Source organism: Nannobrachium achirus, assembly GCF_963921795.1.
Source record: "Nannobrachium achirus genome assembly, chromosome: 3".
NCBI lineage: Eukaryota > Metazoa > Chordata > Actinopteri > Myctophiformes > Myctophidae > Nannobrachium > Nannobrachium achirus.
Window position 1 is genome coordinate 2,172,784 of NC_137812.1, and position 9,860 is coordinate 2,182,643.

Sequence of the window (9,860 nt, forward strand, 5' to 3'; positions counted from 1 at the left end):
CAGGGAAATCTCCACTGTCAGGTGAAAAGAAGCAACTTGGACTCCTCATGCATAGAAGGAAGCATGAGGTCAGTCCGTTGTCTCCCCAGGCGTGGCAGAGGGAGAGCAGAGCCCAGGATTACATAGGCAATCGGCACTGGGTGAAAAAATGGGTTACAAAATTGTGGGATAAAAATAATAATTAAAAAAAAAAAAAAAACATCCTAACCAGCCTACAGTACAGTCCTTTAAGCCAGTGGTTCTCAACCTTTTCAGGCCGCGACCCCCAAAATCATCATATTTTAACTGGGTACCCTCCACCCTGACGAGCATTACATTTTGTATAACACGGTTCATAGTTTTTCTGCCTCTTAATATTTGACAATTTGGCCAGTGTTTAATTTGTCATTTTAGAGGTATTAAAACGTCCTTAAATTGTCCCTTCAGAAATGTGCAGATACCCTCTTTTCTACTCAAACTTTATGTTGGTTTGTTTACTGTTGAGTGAGAAAACAATGTTTCAGTTAATCATCTGGGGACCCCCCAAAATAATTTGGGGACTCCCTGGGGGTCCCGACCCACAGGTTGATAAGCACTGCTTAAAGCGTTTCTAAAACCATGTTATACAAAATGTAGACCTAATGCCTCAACTCTGTGCTCGTCAAGGTGGGGGGAGCGAGTTGATTAGAGATGGGACGATATGAAAATGTCATATCACGATTATTATGACCAAAGAAATCGTGATTTACGATATCGCGATATTCAAAATATCCCCAACATCCTTTATCCTGGGGGCGGAACATTTGCCAAAAAATACCAGATCTACAAGCTCACAACGCGTTGTGAGCTTGCAGATGGGCTATTTTTTGGCCAAGACATTTGATAGAGAGTGGAACAAAAAGACTGTATCAAGTATGTATATTATTATATTTGAACAATCATAAAGGTTTTAAGTGGTACCGGATATGCAGCTCTGCAAATAAAAGGTGAATTGATCCCAGTGCATGACGGAGAACAAAATCAGGATAAATTAAATCTCCACGATACGATTATCGTGAGTGTTTTTTTATCACGATAAACGATAACATCGTGTATCGTCCCATCCCAAGTGTACAACATAACATTTGTTCGAGGGGGACGGTCGCCATTCCAGCACGTCCCCATTCCGATCACCAGGTTAGCATTCACCAGCTTCGGCAGGTTAGCTAAGCCAAACCCTTACCCTAACCTCAGTAAAACTATGCCTAAACCTAACCCCCCTAACCCTTTGTCGAAATAATGACACGTAGAAATAGCGATAATTGCCCGAGGTGGGGGGGGGGGGGGGGGGGGGGGGGGGTGTCCCCAGTTGTCCCCAGTTAAAGTGACTACGTGTTGCGTTCTGTCGGTGTTGTTTTTGTGTTTGTCTGTTTTTTGTTTTTGTTTATGTTATATGTGAAAAAATGATTTGAAGGCAAAAATGTAGTATGCCAAAGCAAATTCCTATGTGTATTACACAATGGTTAATAAAGTAATCTGAATCTGAATAAAATATGATTATTTTGGGGCCGTGGCGTCAGTTCAGAAAAAGCTATGGTATGGCAACATGACTGGTGTCTTGCGCGCGTGCAAGACACCAGTCATGTTGCCATACCTTAGCAACAACAGGCATGATACATTTATTTTAAGAAGTACATTCTATTTTCCCCCCGTTTCTACAGTTTCTTGGGCTGGATATGGCAGCCTGGAACGGTTGTTCAAGTGCAACTAAACTTGGCATGTTAGTAAACGTGCCACAATACCTTGTTAAAGTGACCATTTTGTAACATTTTGTAGTTATTTTATTGTAATTTAACAACATAATACAGATAGACAAAGAGACATTCATGGATTTATATTTAAAGGTAACTTTTATTTCCCCCCCTGGACCCAGGGTATGGCAGCTGCATACCCCTGCCATACCCAATTGACGCCCCTGTTTTGGGGGTCGTGGCCTGAAAACGTTGAGAACCTCTGCTCCAGAACACTGGACCAACTGAGACCCACCTTTCCTGAGCCCAACCTGAATTTCAGGAACCAGAAAGCTTTAACTTTACACTGTGTGATGTCCTTATGCCCTCTAGTGTTCAACACAAGTACATGCATTTATTTCCCAGATTTCCAAAGCCACTGCAGAGATGGATGATTGTGGCTGCTTCAGTCTAAAACACTGTGTTGTGTCCCAGGATGTAAAAGCTGTGTAAAATTAGATGAAACACTTTGAAAATAGGCTTATATGTATATAGTAGGGGTGTAACGATACATTTTAGCGATTCGATACATATCACGATACATGGTTGACGATACGATACATGGACGATATTGGTTCATTCATGGCAATACGATACGATTCAATGATTTAAAATCGATATAGTAACTATTTAGCAAAGAAATTAAATCTGTGTGAAAGGTGTGGATAGTGCAGGTTTTTAAGGGAAACATGTATTATTATGGATATAAATAAGTAAAGTGATTATCTGCCAAATACATGGACATTGTATATTGACAAACCTGCACCTTGACATGAACCCAGAGATTACACACATTTATCGATAGACCAGAGTAGCTATATGGAAAGGAAAAGTAATTAAACCCCCCCTTTATTTTTTTCTTCTTAAAAATGCTAAATACAATGCATAAGTAGGTAGTATCGATACAATCGATTCTTTGCACTGCCGATTCGATACGATACAAAATAAAACTATACGATTCGATTTTAGCTTTTTTCATTTTGATATACTTTGATTTTTTAAGTTAAAAACGATATTTCGATACAGTTACTATATTGTTACACCCCTAGTATATAGGTTACATCAAAAATAAAACAATTGGATATAACTAACATGTTGATACAAGGAAATTGATGTTATTGTATTATGTGATGTATTTGTGACATGCATTGTTAAGACGATCAGTCAGTCACTGAGTGGCATGTACATAAATAAATGCTTTGGATTAAAATTCCTATTAAACTTCCTCCACAATCAAATGTATTGTGCGCATGCGCGTGTGCGCGCGCACACACACACACACGCACGCACACACACACACACACACGCCATATATTAAATGGACATTGGCAAGCTAATTGTTTTCCCATTTATTTCCTTAAAAATGCTCTCTTTCTCTATCTCTCTCACACGCACGCACGCACGCACACACACACACACACACACACACACACACACACACACACACACACACACACACACACACACACACACACACACACACACACACACACACACACACACACACACACACACACACACACACACACACAAGCACACGTCTCCCAGTCATATATAATTTAGTAAGAGCACACATGTCAAAGTCATTGTCAAATATAAATGCATTTGGTAAAATACTGTCAACAGCTACAGTAGACAACTAGACATACGAGGGGGAAGTGACCTTATGAGCACAAAGTAACACATTAGGAACACAGGGGTAAATAAACAATAGCTACAAACCACAGTTATTAATACAATATTATTTGTTATTATAAATACACCACCAGCTAAAAAAAATATATATATACCTTTGGCCTCTTTATCAACATACAGAAAACAGAAAAGCACCGCTCATTTTCTCATGTTCACTGAACAAGTGTTGTGTGACAAGTCACTCCACAAAATAAATGTTTTGAATCAACGTATCAACAAGTCCAGGAGCATCCATGCTATTCAACCCATTTAGGCCTGAACACATTATGACGCAATATTTTATGCTTTAAATATAAAAAAATAGCAGATATACAAGCTCACTGCTATTTTTGAAAAATCGTGAAAATTAGAACTTTGACCCAATTCTATAAGTGTCTTTGGAATCCTTCTAAGGTTTTTGGAAAAAAAACTATGTTTCTATGTCAGCAATCTGGCCAGCCATCGTCAAAGAAAAGGTCCTTTTCACTTAACTGGCGCTCAGTTAGTCTGTTCTTGAGAGACTACTATGTCAGTGGTTCTCAAACATTTTCATGTGAAGGACCCCTCAAAATGATATTTATTTGGCCACGGACCCCCATTTCAAAATATCTAGTTCCAGGGACCACCCAGAAGCAAAATTTGAGTTACAAACGTTCGCTTTGAAAATACATATATTCAAAGATTTGCACACATTTTCACGACTTTTTCAAAAATAGCAGATCTACAAGCTCGCAGCGCGGCACTCGGTGCCGCGCTGTGAGCTTGTATATCTGCTATTTTTCACTGGTTAAAGCATTCAATAATTCTAGGCCTAATGGGTTGATTGACCGAAGGTCGCAGTTTAGTATGTGAAACGGCACGTCATATCTCCGTCTGGAGTCTGGACGTGTACACTTTTTTACGGTCTATGGGTTTGCCGTTCTGACATCACTGTGATGTCAGGGGAACCACACTAACAGAATCCCTTTTATGCCCACATATGGAGTTCCCAGATGTCATCAATATTAAGCCCATATCTAACAGGACTTCATATGGGAATGCCCGTATATGGAGGCCACATCGGCCACATACCACACTAACAAAATCCAAATATGGCCAAGACAGCCCATATCTGTGTGGCTGGTTCTACAGACAGGGATCTCCATGTATGGGCATAAAAGGGATTGTATGTATGATGTCAGATGTCATAGATGTCGTAGGACTTTCACATAACGAATAACTGAGTAAGCATGTTTGGGCTCTCACAGCATATCTCCATATCAGTCCATATATGGGTACCAGGGGTCTCCATATATGGGTAACTGGTCCGATATACATCACTGGCCAGGACATGGCGCGGCGAGGTCGCTTGTTGCCCTGAGGCGTCTTATACTAGTTTATCATTGAATGTACTAATAAAACATGTCTCAGGAAAACATTCTATAGCTAAAAACCCCTCTCTATTCTGTTTCAGGGACGCTCAGAGAATGTTAGAGAGGCAGGGGCTGACATCTCTAAAAGGGCCTTTTGGTGGGAATATTGAAATTAGCAGACCTCCAAGCTTATTTTCGGTGCTTGATACCACAATAAACTAAGCATAATCAAGTCAATAGTGGAGATGTGGCGTAACGGCATGGATTTCTACACAGAGAGGGCAATTCTTTCAACACAAGATGCTGCATTCAAGTTCAGGAGAGTTTGGACAAGGCAATCCTCTTGAACGCTGCTTTCAGGTATGGCTTGGAAAGGGGGCATTTGCATTTCTTTCACCATAAAGCATCGCAGCGGAAGTGGTTTACTGGTGCCACTTAAAATCTCCCATTCATTTTCCCCATAGACTTTTACAAAAATATTTATAACAATTATGTTAAGCCTAGAACCAAGCCATCCAGGATCGCAGTGAATCATGACCATACAACCTTTGATCCTATGTGAAAACATATTTTAATATTACATTATTTGATATACTACATTTATTAACTACCCTTTGTTTAGCGATTTTCAAAATGTTCTTTTCATAGAAACAAAGGTCTCATGTTCATGATTCACTGCCATCCTGGATGGCTTGGTTCTAGGCTTAACATAATTGTTATACATATTTTTGTAAAAGTCTATGGGGAAAGTGAAAGGGAGATTTTAAGTGGCACCAGTAAACCACTTCCGCTGCGATGCTCTATAGCAGGGGTCTTCAACGTTTTCAGGCCAAGGACCCCATAGTTGAGAGAGAGATGAAGCAGGGACCCCCACATTTTCATAGATTCCATATAATTTAATTGTTTGACAGCACGATCATCAGTGTATTTTGGATTCATGTAAATTTTTTGTTTTCAGATATTTAACCACTTGAACCGTCAATACTTAAAAAACTTGACCTTTCACTTTTTTCCCCCTCTACACCAAAGCTCTTTGACAAAAATAGCAGATCTACAAGCTCACAACGCCTCGCAGCGCGAGGCGTTGTGAGCTTGTAGATGTGCTATTTTTCGCTAAAGAATTCTAAGAATTATACTAAGAATGGACGCTAGTGTTTAATATAAAAAAGTTGTTGAAGACCCCTGTTCCATAGTAAAAACTGCATTCATGGCTCTAGACTAGAGAGAGGGCACTTTTTACAGACGGATAAAAAGGGCAGGGGCTCAAGCCCCCTTTGACGTCTACGTGTGCACGACACGTGCCCGTTCAGTTCTACTTGGCAGTGTGTATGGCCTGGTGCCGGATGAGGTTGCTCAGGAAGGAGAACTTCTTCCCGCACTGTGAACAGTGGAAGCGTTTCTCTCCGGTGTGAACGCTCTGGTGCACCTTCAGGTTGTTGGAGGTGGAGAACTGCTTCCCGCACTGCGCGCAACGGTAGGGTCTCTCCCCCGTGTGCACCATCTGGTGGCGCTTCAGGCTGCAGAACTGGCCGAAGCGCTTCCCGCACTGCGCACACTGGTAGGGTTTTTCCCCGGTGTGAACGCGCTCGTGGATCCTCAGCTGGCACAGGTGGGCGTAGCGACGCGTGCAGAAGGCACACGCGTAGGGGAGACTGGCTTGGTTGTACGGCGGCTGTGGCGGGGCCGCCGCCGTTCCGGCGGCTCCTTGGTCTAGGGTTGGGCGATATGAAAAAAAAAATACAATATCACGATATTTTCCCATATTTTATGCTTTAATTATTGAAAAACAGCAGATATACAAGCTCACTGCGCGGCACCGAGTGCCGCGCTGCGAGCTTGTAGATCTGCTGTTTTTGAAAACATCGCGAAAATTAGAATTTTGACCCGATTCTATAAGTGTCTTTTGAATCCTTCTAAGGTTTTTGGAAAAAAAAAAAAATATGTTTCTATATCAGTAATCTGGCTAGCCATTGTCAAAGAAAAGGTCCTTTTCACTTAAATGGAGCTCAGTTAGTCTGTTCTTGAGAGACTACTACGTCAGTGGTTCTCAAACTTTTTCAAAATAATATGTATTTGGCCACGGACCCCAATCTCAGAATATTTAGTTCCAGGAACCCCCCAGAAGCAAAATTTGAGTTACAAACGTTTGCTTTGAAAATATCTATATCCAAAGATTCACATTTTCACGACTTTAAAAAAAATAGCAGATCTACAAGCTCGCAGCGCGGCACTCGGTGCCGCGCTGTGAGCTTGTATATCTGCTATTTTTCACTGGTTAAAGCATTCAATAATTCTAGGCCTAAATGGGTTAATAAAACCTGGGAATACATTTGTTACCAAACGATTTCTTCACCAATGTTTATAGTAACATATCTAACAAAGTTTGAAATTCAACATCCCTAGGAAAATCTTTGACAGCTAGGGTAATTCTGGGTCTCATTCACTTACTATACACTAAGGGAAAAAATTACTACCAAAACATATGCTTTAAGTATCATGTGAGGGGTCTAACTAGGTGTTTTTTATTATTCTGAATCCATTGCAAGCATTTATTTTGCACGCAAAACATTCATTGGGCTAAAAAACAGCTAAAAAACAAACAAACGATGGTTTAGTGATGAGTCTAACTGTTGTCACTGTTTATGGGGTCCATTTTTGGCCCAAGGAATGTTTTTTGTGCAAAACAAATGCTTGCAATGGATTCAGAATAATTAAAAACACCTAGTTAGACCCCTCACATCCCACTTAATGCATATTTTTTGGTAGTCATTTTCTCCCTTATAGTATAGTGTATAGTAAGTGAATGAGACCCAGAATTACCCTGGATGTCAAAGATTCTCCTAGGGATGTTGAATTTCAATCTTTGTTAGATATGTTACTAGACACCTTTACGAACACATTGGTGAAGAAATCGTTTGGTAACAAATGTATTGCCAGCTTTGACGGGTATTCTGATAATATTCCCTGACTACAAGCTGTATCACGATACACAATCTTATCATGGTTCTTTTTCATGTTGTTTTTTTATGGTTATTTTAAACAGTACAACCACCTACAGTACAAGGTAACAAAAACTAAAAAGGGAGGTCTAAATTGATCCTTACAAGTATGTAACTCTGACAGTATACAAATGAAACCAAATGGACCGGTTTCATTTGTATACTGTCAGAGTTAAGGGGAGACCTTGACATTGTAAAGTTTGAGAACCACTGATTTAGACCAAAATGCAGGTTTAAATGCATTCTGCAATGAATCTCTGTATTAAAGGGATATTTCACTTTCAAAAAAACGTTTTGTCATCTTATCATCTAATCAGGCTTTTACACCCAGGACAGTTTTTGAATTTCTTCATTCAGTATTTAGATATTTGATATTCATTTCCCCCCATTTTCCCCCTTCCAGGACCTTCCTATACAAACCCATTATAACATCAAACTCCATTTTAACCACAATAGATTCAATGAAAACAACTGTCCTTTTTTTCTGGTGACTCCTGACACCCTACGAATACGTGAGCAGGCCATGTTTTTTCGATAACATTTTTCATTGATTTCTATTAATCTTTTGGGGAAATAAAATGTATTAAATATAATAAAAATAAAAGAAATGAAAGAAGTTATCGAAAAAAATACGGCCTGCTCACGTATTCGGAGGGTGTTATGAGTCACCAGAAAAAAAGGACAGTTGTTTTCATTGAATCTATCAGGGTTACAATGGAGTTTGAAGTTATAATGGGTTTGTATAGGAAGGTCCTGGAAGGGGGAAAATGGGGGAAATGAATATCAAATATCTAAACACTGAATGAAGAAATTCAAAAACAGTCCTGGGTGTTCCCAAAAGCCTGATTAGACGATAAAATTAAACAAAGAAAAAAAAAATTTTTGAAAGTGAAATATCCCTTTAACAATTCAACAGGATTTTTTATAAGGCTCCCTCATTGTATCACAATATATACGATATCTCTGAAAAGGCATATCGTGTAGACCTGGGTTCCCCAATTAGTTTTCCCCAAGGGCCGAATTATGTCTAGTTCTAGGGTACCAAGCCGAGGGCCACAACATTGCAGGGGGCGACCGTGGCGTTCCCACTACTCCAGCGACAATTCAGATATCGTCGTTGTCGGATGAAAATCTTGTATGTCCAAAACCGTTCGATTTGCATTTATCATTTTAAAAATGATTTAAACTAGTGAAAACAGACGATCTACAAGCACACAACGCCTCGCGGCGAGGCGTTGTGTGCTTGTAGATCTGCTGTTTTCACTACTTTTGTGCGACGGCCTTGTATGATTTGCGAAAGAACGTACAAATTTGGGGATACGAGATTTCCACCCGACAACGACGATATATACTAGTGTTGTTGCTGCTCTTATACCACCATTATTACTGGGGTTGGTGTGGGGCAGACAGTAGCCCCCCTCGGGCCGCCTATTGGGGAACCCTGGTGTAGACATTGTAACGTCTCAACGGTGTTTATCACCGTAACGCCAACCCCTACCTTGGTCCTGCTGACCCGTCACTCGCTGAGCGTTGGGGCGATGGTGGTCGGCGGGTGGTGGGTGTTTGGTGTTGGGGTGGGGGGGGAGCAGGGAGGAGTCGGGAATCGTCTGCACGCCCGGCCAGAGCGGCGAGGTCTGCGGCTGGCGGGGCTCCGGCGTCCCCGCGGCCACGGACAGCGCGACGGGAGGGTTCTTGTAGGCGGGGACCGGGAGGCGATGGCCGTAAACGTCGTTGCAGTCGAACATCAGGTCTTTGGACGGGTTCTGAGTCCCGGCTAGCTGGATGCACGGCAGAGGAGGAGGAGGGCGCTGGTAGCTGGTGTCGTGAGCGTTCCGGTTCCCCGGGTTTCGTACGCCTCCCGCGATCGCTCCTCGTTCGCAACCGCCTCTGTGAAACGCCACTCCCGCGCTGCCGTCTCGCATCCACGAGGCCGCGACGTCATCGCAGTGCTCCATCTGGTCAGGAAACGACGATTATGACATTTTACATGACGATGATTCTTCACTATGCTGTCCATGCCAAACAGAAACAAATTTTACAGTATTACCCGTGTTGCTTCCAAGATCATTGGACTTCCCACACCCACA